The following is a 16,328-nucleotide window of genomic DNA, read 5'->3' on the forward strand; positions in this document are numbered from 1 at the left end:
GAATTGTATCATTTTAGGGGTGAGCTGCTTATTAATCCAAATCTGTGAGCACAATGGATTGTATGAATTGCTATTAGAACACTTTCTTCTTGCTAAACTTACAAGAAATTTTTCTTGCCTGTATCTTTCAAAATTGTTACTTTTCAATGAGTAATGTATATTTTCTATTTCAATTCATTCAGGTCTGCTATTATCTATGTGTCTATCATTGGGAAAATTATTTGATTCCTTTTGATCTCTTTTTCCCCCATAGAAACTGTGCCTTCTCTCTCGCACAACTACCTCAAGGGCTAAGTGAGATTTTATTTAATCAATCTGTACAATAAATGTTTACTTTCCCTCCCTCCCTTTTTTTCCCATCTCCTTGCTCTTTCTTCTGTCAATTTCTTTCAGCCTCTTAATTTATCTGCTACTGACATCTCTCCTGTAGAATGGGGAAGAAGCGGATTTCTCCCTGAACTACAGGTAGCATCTACTCCCTTTCTTAAAGGCGAGGAAGGTAGCCTACTCCCTCATATCTAATTTACGACGCTGATTTGCAAAGAAACTTTGTTTCCTATGTTGAGTCTCAAATGCTGGGTGCAGGTCCATTTTCATCAGTTCGTGAGGGGAGGTCTCTGAACATATTGGGCGATAGAGGTTCCGAAGGCTTTAAAAAAGAAATACTCTGTAAGTCCATCCGCTTACATATTTGTTGGCATTGGTTCAGATCCTTCAGGAAGTGGATGGCATGATGGAATTAGAAATGCAAGATAGTTACTGAGGAAAGCACCTTAGAAAGATAAATGGGAGGGAGAGCAGGGGCAGGCTGAGGGAGTCCTTAGTCCTCATTGAGTGCCTAGCACTGTGAGATGGGGGAGGCATGAGCAGGTTGGAAGAGCTGAAGACTGCAGCACTCTTGCCAAAAAAGTCCGAGTGAGGTTGATGGAGTGCCCCAAGCAAAGGCTCTGCATTTGAGGAATCTCGCACTGATCGAACATGGCCTGGTTGTAGCATCTACACTATGCTCTAATCTTGGTTGAGAGCAAGTTGGGGTGGTCGTGGCTCATGGTGAATGCTGGAATGGATCCCAGACATGAGGAATTGGGAGCTGTCGACTAGGCACACTCTTTGTAGAAGCTCGTCTCATGAGGTCAATCTGAGCCGTGCACCCCTCTGGACATCACACTATTATTACATGAGCACCTAAAAAAGTTAGGGAACACTGGCATTAAAATATTCTCTTTTTTCCATGTTAAAAAAAAAACTCAAAATCCATATGTAATTTTTTTCATCGTATGTGTTTTCCAAGAACTTTCTGAAAATGTCTCAGATTTTGCCCATGGTATTAGGTTTCTGTAACACCATTCCATACTCTGGGGAGTTTTTCAACAACAGGGACCTACTTTCCATGGTTTTGTAGGCTAGCAAGGCCAATATCAAGGCAGATTTAATGCCTGGGAAGGCTCACTTTGGGCTCATAGATGGTGGCTTCTTGCTGTGTCCTTACATGGCCAAGAGGGTAAGGAGTCTCTTGGGCCCCTTTTGTAAGAGTACTGAGTCCACTCTTGAGGGCTTTCCCAGTGTGAATTAATCACCCATGAAAGGCCACGCCTCCTAGTACCATCACCTGGGGCATGGTGGTTAGGATTCAACCCGTGAAGTCTCTTGGTGGGGATAGGGACACAAACATTTGGACCGCTATTTGAATTCTGGAAATTTTGTCCTTTCTTATGTTCTTTTGCAAGCACTAGTCTTCATGTTTCTGTATTAAAACCAGAGACCTAAACAGTACTTCATTAATGAACATTTCATTAAACTTTTCCCATTTATTGCTCTGTAATTGGCATCTATGCCCAAATCAGTCTTCTCATTTGGGCTGTAGTTTTCCATGAGACATGTGACTCAATGGCATTTGTCTGAGTGTCCTGACTGATTTCTGTGCCATAGCTGAGGCTGTGAAAAATATGTGTTATTTCAGATATATTTTTTTGCTAATGTATTTTTTTTGGACAGGCAGAGTTAGACAGTGAGAGAGAAACAGAAAGCTCTTCCTTCTGTTGGTTCACCCCCTGTGGGGAGCAACCGAGACTAGACTAAATTACTGGAACTGATAGGACTAATTCTGTGCATCTGATCTCCCACCATATGGCGCTGAGAGGGAATAAACAACTTCCACACAGCTGCCTCACCAATTCGACTAACAAGCTGCAGGAGCTGATCCTGCTCCTGATTGGAGGAGAGCAGCGTGCTCAGCACGTGGGGAGAGAACGCCAGGAGAGTTGGGATTGGTGGAAGAGGACTATAAAGGAGGAGAGAGACAACATGCGGAAGGAACATCGGAGGAACGCCTGTGAGAGCCGGCCGGTGGTGTGCCGCTCCTCCCCGGAAGTGGGGGAAGTGGTGGGGGTGCCGCCCCTCCGTGGAGGCAGCGGGGTGGGGGCGGGGGGCAGGGGAACGGCAGCAAACCCAGGAAGGGCCGGCAGGAAGGGCCGGGGAAAGAGAACAGCGCAGGGTCTCGTGTCGTTCCTCCGCGAATTTGGGAGTGACATAATGGTGCCGTGACTCGGATATGAAACCTAGGAGGGAAGAAGTGGGAAAATATCGGAGAGAGACTAGGGAGTGCCTAGGGAAAGCCGGATGGAAAAGTGCCGGAAAAAGCTAGCGAAAGCCTAGGCATAGACTCAGATATGGACTGCGGGGAGAAGCTAGGAGAAATGAGAGAGAAAAATTGCTGGAAGAAAAGTACTGGGGAGAGAAAAATATAAGCTAGGGGAAGGTGAAGCCGTGGGGGTAGGCCGAAGCGGAGACGTAAGCTAGGTTGGGATTCGTCAGATTAGCCCGGGGAGCAAAGACGGAAAGCCAAGCTGAAAGCAGAGATGTAAGCTAGGTTGGGATTTGCAGAAGCCACCAAGTGTGGAGGCGGGGGGGAGCAGCAGCAAACCTGGGAAGGACCGGGGAAAGAGAACAGCGCAGGGTCCGGTGTCATTCCTCTGTGAGTTGGGGAGCGACAACCCCCCAAATGGCTGCCACGGCTGGCATGCTGTACTGATCCGAATCCAGGAGCAGGTGCTTCTTCCTGGTCTCCCATGAGAGTACAAGGCCCAAGTGCTTGGGTCATCCTCCACTGCCTTCCTGGGCCACAGCAGAGAGCTGGACTGGAAGAGGAGCAACCAGGACTTGAACCCAGGGTGCCAGTGCCGCAGGCGGAGGATTAGTCACGTGAGCGCCATTTCCTCCAAGTATGTCACACTGCTAGCCAAGTGTAAGTCTCTCCTCGCCTCAGAGGTGAGGGGCAGTGGTTAGGAAGAGCAGTCTTAACCTTGAGCCAATCTGGGAGCACACACTGTGGACTAGGGAGGGAATGTTGGGGCTGAGTGGAAAGCAGATGAGTGTTTCTCTAGCACAAGCCCCGTTCTCACCCCAGACAACAGCAGTGCTCCAAATCTCTCAGGTGCTCAGCCCGAGGGAGCCACTGATGCAAGCCCAGCGTGGGGCAAGCATGTCTGAGGAGGATGCTCAGCCTACTGGTCCAGTGGTGTCTCATCTGCTTCTGAAGAGGGCGAGCCAGGAGATCTGCTCAGCTAGGCAGGAATGTGCTCCCCGGAATAACCAGGACTCTGCTCACTTCCTCCTCTCGGGGCTAAGCAGGTCAGAGTGTCTTCACTCTGAGAGGGGGAAGCACTGTGAAGTGCCCTCAGGAAGGCAATTTTTAATGCTGACACCATGGCTTTCTGGATTAAACAAAACAACGTTTCTGTATCTTCCAGAAAACAGACGAAAGAAATGACGTTGGGAGGAATGTTCTGAACCAGCTTTCCACTCCAATGTTTACAATTCAGTTTTATGCCCACGTAAGCCAGGCCTTCCATCCTTTATGACAGGACCAAAACTGGATCCTTGCTTGTGTAGACCCTTTGCTGAGGGCTTCCTGCAAATGACTTAGCCCCTCCCTTCTGCAGAGATAAGGGTGATTTCTAATGATGAAGACATGTGAGTTAAAGACAGTCCACAATTGGCATGGAGAGAGCACTGCCAATGAAAGCATAACTTTTACCTGATTACAAAAGACAGCAATTCTGTTTCAGGATGAAGAATCAGAAAACGAGTTGCTGCTATCGCTAGTTTTTACCCATATCATTTCTAAATGAGGCTAGCACTAAGTCTATTAGGCAGGAATCCTATCTGTTTTCTTCACCGCTGGAGGGAAGCTGCTCGTCAAAGAACTGTGTCAGATTGGTGCCAAGGGCCAATGTTGACTGTTGTAACAATTTTGTCAAAAGCAAGCTTGGGGGCCTGACAGCACATCCACTGAAAAATTGCTGGCGCACATCTGCTCAGTACTGGCGTGCAAGGCTGGGTCTACGAGCTCAGGTTTACTGACAGTGTGCTAGTAGGAAGAGACTGGATTTAGTGTTATTGCTGTAAGGGGCAGCACTTCAAGGTTCTGGCATTCACTTAGCATACTTCCTAGTAGCACAACTGACATTAAAAACACAGGATTTCTATTATTTAATAGTGGAGATTCTGAGGCAGAGAGTTTGTTTTTCTGGGATTCAATGGCTTTAGCACCAGCAGTAATACTATTGCATTAATTATTTAATGGCTCTAAATAAACCAACCATTTATTTGAAATTATATTCATTGATAGAGTTAACAAAATTCTCATACTGGAGAAAGGAACTTGATCCTTTATGATAGCAAGCAGTTCTTCATTTTATTTTGTTACCAAATGTTGAAATTGAGGCCATGTTTTCTCTATTTAGTTTGCTTTTCTCCTTTTTGGTACTTTGGTGGAATAGCACATATTTAAAGACTGGTATTTTGGAACTGTGCAAACCACATAAGTGTTTTTGTTAGGAGCAGTTATTTCTGTTAGTTGCCGCCTTTGCTTGCAAGTTGACTGTAAATGTCATGAAGTTTATGCCCTATATAAATTGCTTTAATTATGTGGGGTTTATGTAACTCCTTTGTGTTTGGATGGGCTAAATATAAGCATGAATCTTTTTCTATAGAGTCTACAAGCTTGTTGAATATCATAGTAAATAAAGACACCCATATTTAAAAGAAAGTATTTATTCTTACTGGTTTTACTTAAGTCTGGATAACCAACATTATTGTCTCTGCATGATGATTCTTCATTTTGGTAATTAAGTGGGAAGAACAGGCCAGTGTTCTCATCAAAGCAATGCCAGATGGCAAGTGTAATTCTTAGACTTCCAGTTTACCAACACAAGAATCCTTCCTACCCTCTCCTCTATCCTGCAGAAACAAACATGGCCCAGATGTCGTGATAAATGTGTGGGATCCATCCTATATTCTTTTGGAACATTTGTCATGGCCAGCTCTAATTAAAGAGCAAGAAATGCTCTCAGCTGTTTCTATCCAGTTGCTAAACGAGATGGCAAGTACCAGGAAGAGATTAAAAGAATTTCAAAATGACTAAGGTGCTAACATATAATGAAAGTCCTAGTAGAATATAAAAATGCTATCATAATACTGGAAACATATTTTTGTTCGCTTAATATTTCTGCAGTCAAATTTGGCTTTTGTTCATAAAATTTAAGAACTTCAAGGGAATTTAAAAATATAATCATTGCCTACTTTTTTATTTAAGATTTATTCATTTATTTGAAAAGCAGAGTTAGAGGAGACAAAGGTAGATCTTCCATTCTCAGATTCACTTCCTAAAAGACTGGAATAGCCTGGTCTACCCAGGTACCTGCATGACTCCATCCAGGTCTCCCATATGAATAGCAGGGGCCAAGTATTTGGGTCATCTTCAGATGCTTTCTCAGGAGGGTTAGCAGGGAGTGGGACTGGAAGTGGAGCAGTGGGGGCTTATGTGGGATGCCTGGTTCACAGATGGCAGTGTTCACAGATGGCAGCTTAGCCCATTGTGCCAGGATGCTGACCCCAATCACCCACTTTAATTGCCCTGATCACTGTCTAGTCAATTGATGAAATAGTTGCTCATGGTGTTTAAGCCTTTTCTGAGGATTCTCCTTTTTTTGTGAGCACCTATGTCCTTTTGTTTTAATTCCCTTCTATTTTACCTGTGTAAGTAATTAATAATATGTTGCAGAAGAATAGAACTCAAATACCACAATTAGATAACCTACTTAATTTATAAATACTTCAGAATTGGAGAGTGTTGTCATGGAAACTCCAGATCCTCCCCCAATCTTTTATTTTAACATTGGATCTAATCCTTTGCTTCTCAAGGATTCATTTTCTTTTAGTAAACATTTGTGTAGTATTCAGCAAATGGACATTTTATCCATGAGTAGGTAACAAAGAGAGTAAAGTATTAAGGAAATGAGAATTAGAAAACATGTTAGGGTACTGCTACTTGGTACTGAGCTTTCTGTTCATCTGCCTGCTGATATATACTAACTGGGTTCTTCTGTTATAACATGCGTAACTTTGGGTTCAGCAAGCAAAAAAAATCATGTGAACATTTACCTTATGAAAGGATGGCAGTATTTTCATATATATCATGAGTTTGTTGAACAAACAATGTGACTTCTGGTTTGAACTTGTGATTAGAGATCATTTAAATGACGCACTTCTCAGGGTTGCCTTAACAGTGCCACAAATAGCATGACTTAAAAAGCACACATCTGTGTCTTGCAATTCTGGATCCTAGAAGTCTTAAGGTATTGCTAGGGCCATGCTGCTTGTGAAACCTGGACGGGAGAATCTCTCCACGACTCTCTATACCTTCCAGTGGCTGAGCTGCCATGCTTGGCTTGTGGCTGTTCTTTCCCCACATGACATTCAATTCCCTGCGTACCTGTCTGTCCTCTTCCAATATGGAATCCAGTTCTAATGGATTAAGGGCCAACCCTATTGCAATATGATCTCATTTTATCCAGGTTACGTCTGCAAAGAACTTATTTCCAAAAATGAAGTTAATTTCAAAGATCATGGGGATTGGGACTATAATATAACATTTGAGTGGTCCACAATTCAACACATAGTGTATACATTTTGATTTCTTTATTCTAGGGTCTTGGTTACAAGCACAAAACCAACCCTGGCTATTTTAGCAAAGCACAACATATTGTTAGTATCTTTGGGAGTGACATAATAGATGAGAGACTGGAGGATTGAACTCTAGGAGATAGGAAGCAGGGATACTCTGGGAGATGGGCAAAAAAATTGCAGCCAAATAGAGTTGGAAACATACCAGGGGATTCCAATTCAATCCCATTAAGGTGGCATGTGCCAATGCCATCTCACTATTCCAAGTGATCAATTTCAGTTCACAATTGATCATAATGAAAGGACTAAGAGTCAAAGGGAGCACATAAACAAGTCTAGTATCTGCTAACACTAACCGATAGAATAAATAAAGGGGAGAGTGATCCAACATGGGAAGTGAGATACTCAGCAGACTCATAGAATGGTGGATGTCCTAAATAGCACTCTGGCCTCAGAATCAGCCCTAAAGGCACTCGGATCTGGCTGAAAAGCCCATGAGAGTATTTCAGGCATGGAAAGCCAAGACACTCTGGCAAAAAGATCTCTGTGAGTGAGATCCCAGTGGAAAGAACAGGTCTTCAAAGAGGGAGGTGCCTTTCTCTGAAGGGAGGAGAGAACCTCCACTTTGACTATGACCTTGTCTAAACAAGATAAGAGTCGGAGAACTCAAGGGGCTTCCATAGCCTTGGAAACTCATGACTGGTGCATAGGGAGATTACTGAAGCCATAGACAGGAGTGTCAATTTGTAAAGTCAACAACAGGAGTCACTGTGCACTTACTCCTCATGTAGGATCTCTGTCCTTAATGTGCTGTACACTGAGGCTTAATGCTATAACGAGTACTCAAACAGTATATTTCACTTTGTGTTTCTATGGGGGTGCAAACGATTGAAATCTTTACTTAATGTACACTAAACTGATCTTCTGTAAAAAAAAAAAAAAAAGAAATTATCAATTCCCAACTTGACTCTCACTGGGATTAAACATGACAATAGGTCTGATCTGATTTCATCATTATTTAAAAAAAAATCATCTATTATTTTTCACTTTATGTTTCTGTGTGGGAGCAAACTGTTGAAATCCTTACTTAAGGTATACTAAGCTGATCTTCTGTATATTAAGATAATCGAAAATGAATCTTGATGTGAATGGAAGGGGAGAGGGAGTGGGAAAGGGGAGGGTTGTGGGTGGGAGGGACGGTATGGGGGGGAAAGCCATTGTAACCCATGAGTCGTACTTTGGAAATTTATATTCATTAAATAAAAGATAAAAATAAATAAATAAATAAATAAATAAAAATTGCAGCCAAAATTGTGCCACAGAAATAATCTGACCTCCTTCCTGCCCTTGTACTTGATCAATATAACTGTTGAATTAGCCTCCTAGGAATGAGTATTTGATTGGCTGGGTTTAGGAAAATGGTAGTGCCAAGTATGGGTTAAAGAAGAATCTGCCAATCTGCCACCCTTACTTACGAAGTGGCAGTGAGACAGCTGGGATGATGTTCTTGTTAAAACTATAGTAAGAGGACAGGTCTTGTGGTATAGCAGGCTAAGCCACCACTTGGGACATCTGCATCCCATAATGGGGTGCCTGGGATTGGGTCTCGCCTCTGTTTCCTATCCAGTTTCCTGTCAGTGCATCCAGAAAGCAGAGGCTGATGGCACAAGTACTGTGTTCCTGCCACCTATCTGGGGTACTCCAATGGAATTCCTGATTCCTGGATTTGGCCTGGCCTAACACCAACGGATTGCATATTCTCTCTCTCTCTGTCCCCCAGCCTCCCTCCCTCCATTAAGAAAAACTATAGCAGATAGAGAATTTTCTGAAAGGGATGATGGGAACATAGGAAAAGGGAAGAGGAAATCAGACACAAGACCGCCAAATATGACAAATGTCTTCTACAGGAAGATAAAGTCTATGGCACCAAAGTAAGATGGACAACTTCTTATGATTTAACAAAACCTTCAGATTCATATATCAGCCAGATTACCTTTTCTGAGTTACCCTCTGACCACCAGTAGCTGGAGGAAATACCAACAACAGCATTTCACATCTTGAAATCTGTGTCTACATATACAAAGCCAACTACTCAAGGTTGCTGTGAAGATAAGAAATGATATATATATATATATATATATATATATATGCAAGAGGTCTGGCAGAAAGAAGGTGAGCTGTGAGTCATGGTCTCTATCGTTTGAAAGCTGGATTGTCAGTGCACTTTTACTCAGATGACTTTAATCTGCATAGGTTTTGAAAAAAGTCATTGAATGAATGGAAGAGAAAATGTAGTTCAAAAATATAAGGCTGGTACCCGGCTCACTTGGCTAATCCTCCGCCTGCAGCACTGGCACCCTGGGTTCTAGTCCCGGTCAGGGCACTGGATTCTGTTCTGGTTGCTCCTCTTCCAGTCCAGCTCTCTGCTGTGGCCTGGGAAGGCAGTGGAGGATGGCCCAAGTCCTTGGGCCTTGTACCTGCATGGGAGACCAGGAGAAAGCACCTGGCTCCTGGGTTTGGATCGGCACAGTGCGCCGGCCTTAGCAGCCATTTGTGGGGTGAACCAACGGAAGACCTTTCTGTCTGTCTCTCTCACTGTTTAACCCTGCCTGTCAAAATTTATGTATGTATATATATATAATGCATATATATATAAAATACAGGCATTATAATAAATGGCCCCAACCATAAAAGACAGATGACTCCTGTATTTTATATATAGAAGAATGTTTTTAAATCTACCAGGAAAGCTAGATAGCTCTAAGAACTGGTTGAAATAAGAGGAGAGGTAGAAGCTATTCATGGTTATACAAGAAAGGAAGTACAAAAAAGTCCAAAGTACCAGTCTACATCCAAGCTATTTTCTATACAGGTAGGTAGCTCTTCCCAGAGTACAGCATGAGCAGCGTGCTTCAATAGTTCTACACTTTAGGTCTCTTTGTTTCAAATGGCTTTATGTCTCCATATTATTTTGTTCTTTTTAATGGAAAAATGATGCAGTAATAAACTTGAGAATTAAAATTTTGCATAGTTTTACTGCCTAAGCTAATCATCTTTTCTTTTTTCTTTTTTTCTTTCTTTTTTTTTTTTCAATTCATGCTACCACAACTATGTATTTCTACACAGTTAATAACAACACATGCTTACTATGTAATGTTGTGCTCTATTTCCCATGCTGTATTAGGGTACTTTTCTACATGGACCTCAGAACAATGGGCTGAATCACCCTTTCCCTCACTCTCTAACCTTTCCTGATTTTTATCTTTGCATAGCATTTATCATTGCCTAACATCATAGAACATACTTCTTTCTTTAATGACTGCATATCCCACTAAAATAAATTCAATGCAGCAGGGTAAATAGATATGCCTACCATATAGTTATCATTTAAAGCACATTTATTGAATAAATGGGCATTTAGATAAATCCCACACTTCTGTTGTAGTCCATGCACAAATGAATGTATCTTTGCCTGTTGGGTTTCTTTAGCATTACATTGATAAAGAGAATATGTGCTTTTGATCATACTCATTCTCATTCTCTTTGTCATTATTCAACCATTTTTTATTCATTAATTGACATGTTTGTATTGGATGGTGTTTTATGTCAAAGAAAAAATATGAAAAAGGTAGATTATGTTCTCTATGGGATTATTTTTTAAAATTATTTTATTCATTTGAAGGGCAGAATTAGTGGTTCACTCCCCAAGTGGCTGCAATGGTGAAGGCTGGGACAGACTGAAGCTAGGAGCTTCTTGTGGGTCTCCCAACATGGTGGCAGGGGTACACAACTTGTACTGTCTTCTGCTTTTTCCAGTCTGTTAGCAGGAAGTTGGATCAAAAGTGGAACAACCAGGATGTGAACCTGTACCCTAATGTGATGCCAGCATCACAGGTGGTTTCTTTATCCACTATGCTACAATGCCAGTCCCTGGAACTTTTATTCCTGTGAGAGAGATGGACAATAAATAGACAATATGTGATCAGTTAGTGACACATGCTATGGAGAAAAATGCAAAAGAGGGGTGGGGCTGTCAGGCCTTGCTGAGGGTTGCTTTGAGAGCGCTCTTAATGAGGTAATAGATTGAGGCATATGAATAGATGGAGACAGAACAGCAATGGCCAAAACCCCATTGCAGTACACATTTTCTATGTATTACCCTACTCTATTCCAATTGACCCAGATCTCATCAATTTTATTTGCAATTGAAGTTTTTGTTTTTATGCTAATTTATTAAGTGCAGTTAGGTTACTTTTAATTGTTTTAGCATAATGAGAACAGACATTTGTTTCACATACTTGTTCCCTGCTTGCATTTCTTCTTAAATGAACTCTTTGTTCCTGTCCTTTAGGAATTTATCATTGGAATGTTGATACTTTTCTTATAAATCGGAATGAATCCATGTATTAGAAATAAAAATACTTATCCCAATTTGATATTAGTTTTTGTTTTGCTACTTTTCATAATTTGGCTTTTCTTTGTGGTTTTGTATACATTTTTGTGGGATAAACTCAACATCGAGAAGTGTTTGTAAGGGCAAGCATTTGGCACATGGTGAAGACACTGATGGGACACACATATCCAATATATGAGTGCCTAGTTGTCAGTACTGGCTCTGCTCTGGATTCCAGCTTCCCACTAATATGTACCCTGGGAGGCAGCAAGTTATGGTTCAAGTAGTTGAATCTTGGCCACCCAAATGGGAGACCTAGGACGAATCTCCAGAGATTCTGGCTTTGGCCCGGCCTAGCCTTGGCTGTTGTGGGCATGTTGGGAATGAACAAGTGGATGGGGGAATCTCACTCTATTTCCTCTCTCTATCCCTGTCACTCTTTCGAAGAAATAGGATACATTTTTAAAAATTGTCTGTGGTTGATGTTGTTAATGGACTGACTTTTTTACTTTCCCTGTTTCTACATTCTGTGCCATACAACTTTTTATTCTCTCCCACACAATGGGTCAGCCATGTGACTGACTTTAGGTAATAATATGCATTATTTATGGCAATGACAAAGTCTGGAAAAGGACTTGTGCATTGAGTATCTCTTGTTCTGGGCAGTGGCCATGAGACTACCTGAGCTACACTGCTGGTGGATGGCAGACAAGCTGTGCAGAGAGGAGATGTGAAGTCCCAGCCCAGGCTGTCCTAGCTCTGTACCAACAGTGAGATGAGCAGAGTCACTAACATTATATACAGGTGAGTGCATTCACAGGAGGAAACCCGGTCAGAGCAGCTGAGCCTCCATATACTTGTGAGTTAAATACCTGTTCACAATATATGTCACAGAGGTTTTAGGCTTGTTTTCTATGTACCCTGGTTGTTGACTAGAGCAATTCATAGAGTGCCCATTCCTAAATTACCACCCTGGTTGTGATACCTGGCTTGTGTTGGTTGCAGATGTTAATGAAATGAAAATATTTAAAAATAAGCCAAAACATAATGCCAGTGTTGGTCAGATATTAAAAATCCTTTTCTATGTCCTCACATGCACTGGGTGGGTAAAAATGAGAATAATAGAAAGAAGCTTTCTTTGACAGACTAGTTTGATCAACATGAATGAGTTCTCTTTGAATAGTACATATATGAAATTACCTGAATTCCAAGAAGAATGTAGAGGCAGGTGTTTGGTGCAGTGGTTGAGACACCTCTTGATGTCCCCATCCTATATCAGAGTGCCTGGATTTTAGTCGTGGCTCCACTTCTGAGTCCATCTTCCTGGTAATGCATACCTTATAAGGCAACAAATCATGGCTCAAGTAGGTGGCTCCCTGCTACCTATGTGGGAGATCTGAATTGATTTTCTAGTTTCTGGCTTTGGCTTAGCCCAGCCACAGCTGGTGTGGACTTTTGGGGAGTGAATCAACTGACGGGAGATCTCTGTTTGTCTTTTTCCCCTTCTCTGGATTTTATATAAATAAAATAATTAAAAATATAAAATATAAACATTTTAAAGGCAAATGTCCAATGCATTTCCAATAAGGAATAGTGAATATATTGCTCAATATGATACTGTCGCTTTCTGTAACCACAAGAAGAGGGGAGTAAGATATAAAACATCATACCACGCAGTAGTTCTCTGGTAACATTGATAAGGTCATGGCCTTTCGGGACATTAGACCATGATAAGTAGTGACTTTCAGGTAACTAGCACCACTGCAAGTGAACCTTCATTCCAGCAGTCGATTGCTCCTTTATCAAATCTATGCCTGTAGCCTTAAGAAAGTCTTGCTCTGTAACTCTGAGCTAAATAAGTGAATCAGAAGGCTCTCTGGTTTCCTGTTTGTACCACTGCACTCCAACAGATGAGACTGTACTTACTTCAAATGCCTGTGTCTAGAGTGCTTTTCTACTCAGCTTCCCAGGGAAGGAAACTAGAGCAAATACTACTGTGACCCAAACAAGCTACAGTCATGCCTTGGTATTCAGTTCATCCATTTGTTTCATTTTTGCATATCCACTATTTCGAAATGGAGAAAGTTAATCCAGCTACACATTTGATTACTGTTTCATTTGATGTCAGGTATTTAAAGGTCTTTTTTTGCACACTAGGCTTCAAAGTATGGTCCTAGTCAGCTTATAAAGTTATTACTAATTAGGGCCTGAACATTTAAAGAAGGAATAATCATATTCAACATAATCCAAAATTTTTCTGTCAGGAATAAAGCTAACAAAAGAACCAATCAATGCGTAATTTAATGGCAGTGCCTTGATTATACTTGTAAGTGAAATACTTATTGAATTTGCAATTTGTTATTTTTAAATTTTGCTGAAAAATGAGTTTAAGGTCATTTGATTTAACTAAATGTCTTTGAGAAATAACTAAAATAGTATCTAAATTTCACAACTATGCTGCCAATGAATAAAGCTTTAGATATGCCTGTGGTAATAGTGGCATTTAAATTTCCCATTTGAGCTGTAAAATATTATATGCTTGATTATATAAAGTTCAAAGGATCGCAAAATGATTATGAACATCTGAGTATTTTGATGAATACAAAATTAGATTGACTTGAAAGGTGGATTTATGCCAGGAGGAATGTTATTATTTTATGAATCAGATAACCCAAAAGATGACCCAATAATACTTATGCTTATAACAAACATTAAGTAAGCACTTGGTATAATGAGAGTGCCTGAACTGAGAACTGATTAGCAGGGTAAGGAGACTGGAAATTTTAGTGAACAAAAATGTTTCTAGACAAAATTCTAATTAGTCAAAGTCTGTGTTAAATTTAGAACCTTGATATGACTCAGTGTACCAGTTAGACTTTTTCATTCAGAAAACAAACAATTCTAGAATTTTAGTGAAAAAGGGATTTCATACACGGAGTTAAGATCATATGAAATGTTAAAAAAGACTTAGAAGAATTAGCTGAAGTTAACAACTTTTGTAGCTAAGACTCAGAGTTTGGGGGAATGGTTGTGCTACCACAACTACCTCGCACGTATGGAGCTGGGCGTGTGGATCGCTGGACGCTTGCATGTGGATCCCATTGGCTAAAGATACTAACATGACCTGATCTAACCAGCTACAGCAGTGGGGAGGTTCTCTCTGTCTCTCTCTCCTCACTCACTCTCTCCCCTGCTCCATCTTCTACATCTTTCATGAGAGTATCACTGGTGGAATGCGTGTCACATCTTGCCCCTACCTGTGGGGAAGCTGAGAGGTACAGGCTGTAGCCACCAAGCTTTCTTAATCCAAGGTGCATCATGGCAAGGGATGGAAATGTTTGCTGGAACTACATCCAGAAGACTTAGTTTGTTGTAAAGATCCCTGTTAGCCTCCTGTCTGCATTTAGGAAGGTAAAAATATAACAAAACCTCCATCAAACTATTTTATATTCACAAGTAACTTCACATATGGCTAACATTTTATCAGTATCTGACACAAGCTCTCAAGGATTAAAAAATACTAAACATCCATCCAAAATTAAAATTTTAGCTTCTGTACTTAGTACAAGGAGAAATTTTAACCACAGAAGTTATACAGTCCCTATTCACATTGAATTCAGCTTTACTTATTTATCATATTCCAATGTAAGAACTAATGTTGATGGTAATAATAATTGTTATTATTATTCAGTGTTTATTGAGCACTAACCACTTCTCAAGTGTTTCCATAGCATTGCTTTTTTCATATTCACAACTACACAATGAAGCAGCACCACTGTTAACTCTATTTTACTCATGAGAAAATGTATAACTGGATTAACAGACTTGAATAATATCACACAACCCACCACAACTGATCTTGCTATCTTCTCCATCTTATTGATATAATCCACCAAACCAACCAAATCAGGAAATGCAGATATTGTCTATTCTTCTTTTCTCTCAGTCTTACATGAAACTCATCAGTGAGTCCAGTTGGCTTGATCTATGAACTATGTTTGAAATATTCCTCCTCTCTGTCATCTCTGTTACCACGCTAGTGCAAGCCACCTATGTCTCTTCAAGGTCACCCACCCCCTTGACTAGGCACCTTGCCTCTACCCTCAGGTGCAAGTGCATCCTGCTCCCATTCTGTAGTTAGAGTGAGGTTTTCTGCTTAAAACCATCATTGGCTTCTCACTGTTCCTAGAATAAAATCCCCAGCATGGCTTCTGCTCACCACTCCAAACTCACATCATTTAAATTCTCACCCTTATGCATAGCATTCCAGTCCCTCAGACTGTATTCATTTACTGGGGTGGCCATAACAGTAACAGCATCATGCAGACTGAGTGGCTTAAGTGACAGAAATTTATTTCTTCACAGTTCTGGGAACTGGGTATCAGCACCAGCACGGTCAGTATCTTCTGAGGTCCTCTGGGACAGATCTGCTCCAAGCCTTATCTCTTGCTTGTAAATGACCACCACCTAGCAGTATCATCACCCATCTCCATTCTGCATGTGCCTGTGTCCAAATTCCCTTTTCCTATAAGAACTACAGAGAAAGAGCCAAACCAAATGCCAGTGTTTTGATCTACCTAGTTTTTAGAAGTCTTTAACTCCAAATAGAGTCACATTCTGTGGTACTAGAGGTTGGGACTGCAAAATAATTTTTGCTTGAGGTCACAATTCAGACTATCAAACTAATCTTTCCATTTGCAGAAATACCGTCCACTTTCTCCCCGCCCCCTCCCTGCCTCCGAATTCTCACCCTGGGGTCTTTGCACTGGGTATAGCCCCGAATTTCCCTGCTGTAATCACTCTGCTCTGCATGCCTGGGTCATTTCTGTTATTCTGTCGGTATCTCAAATGTCTCTTCTTAAAGAGACTTTCCCGGACCACCCAAACTGAAGTAGTTTCCAAGTTATTTCCTTTATTATCACATCCCTCTGTTTTCCCTTTTTATTTTATTTTTAAAAAAAATTACTGG

This window comes from Oryctolagus cuniculus, chromosome 8, assembly GCF_051225735.1.
Source record: "Oryctolagus cuniculus isolate XC-2025 breed Fujian yellow rabbit chromosome 8, ASM5122573v1, whole genome shotgun sequence".
Taxonomy (NCBI): Eukaryota; Metazoa; Chordata; class Mammalia; order Lagomorpha; family Leporidae; genus Oryctolagus; species Oryctolagus cuniculus.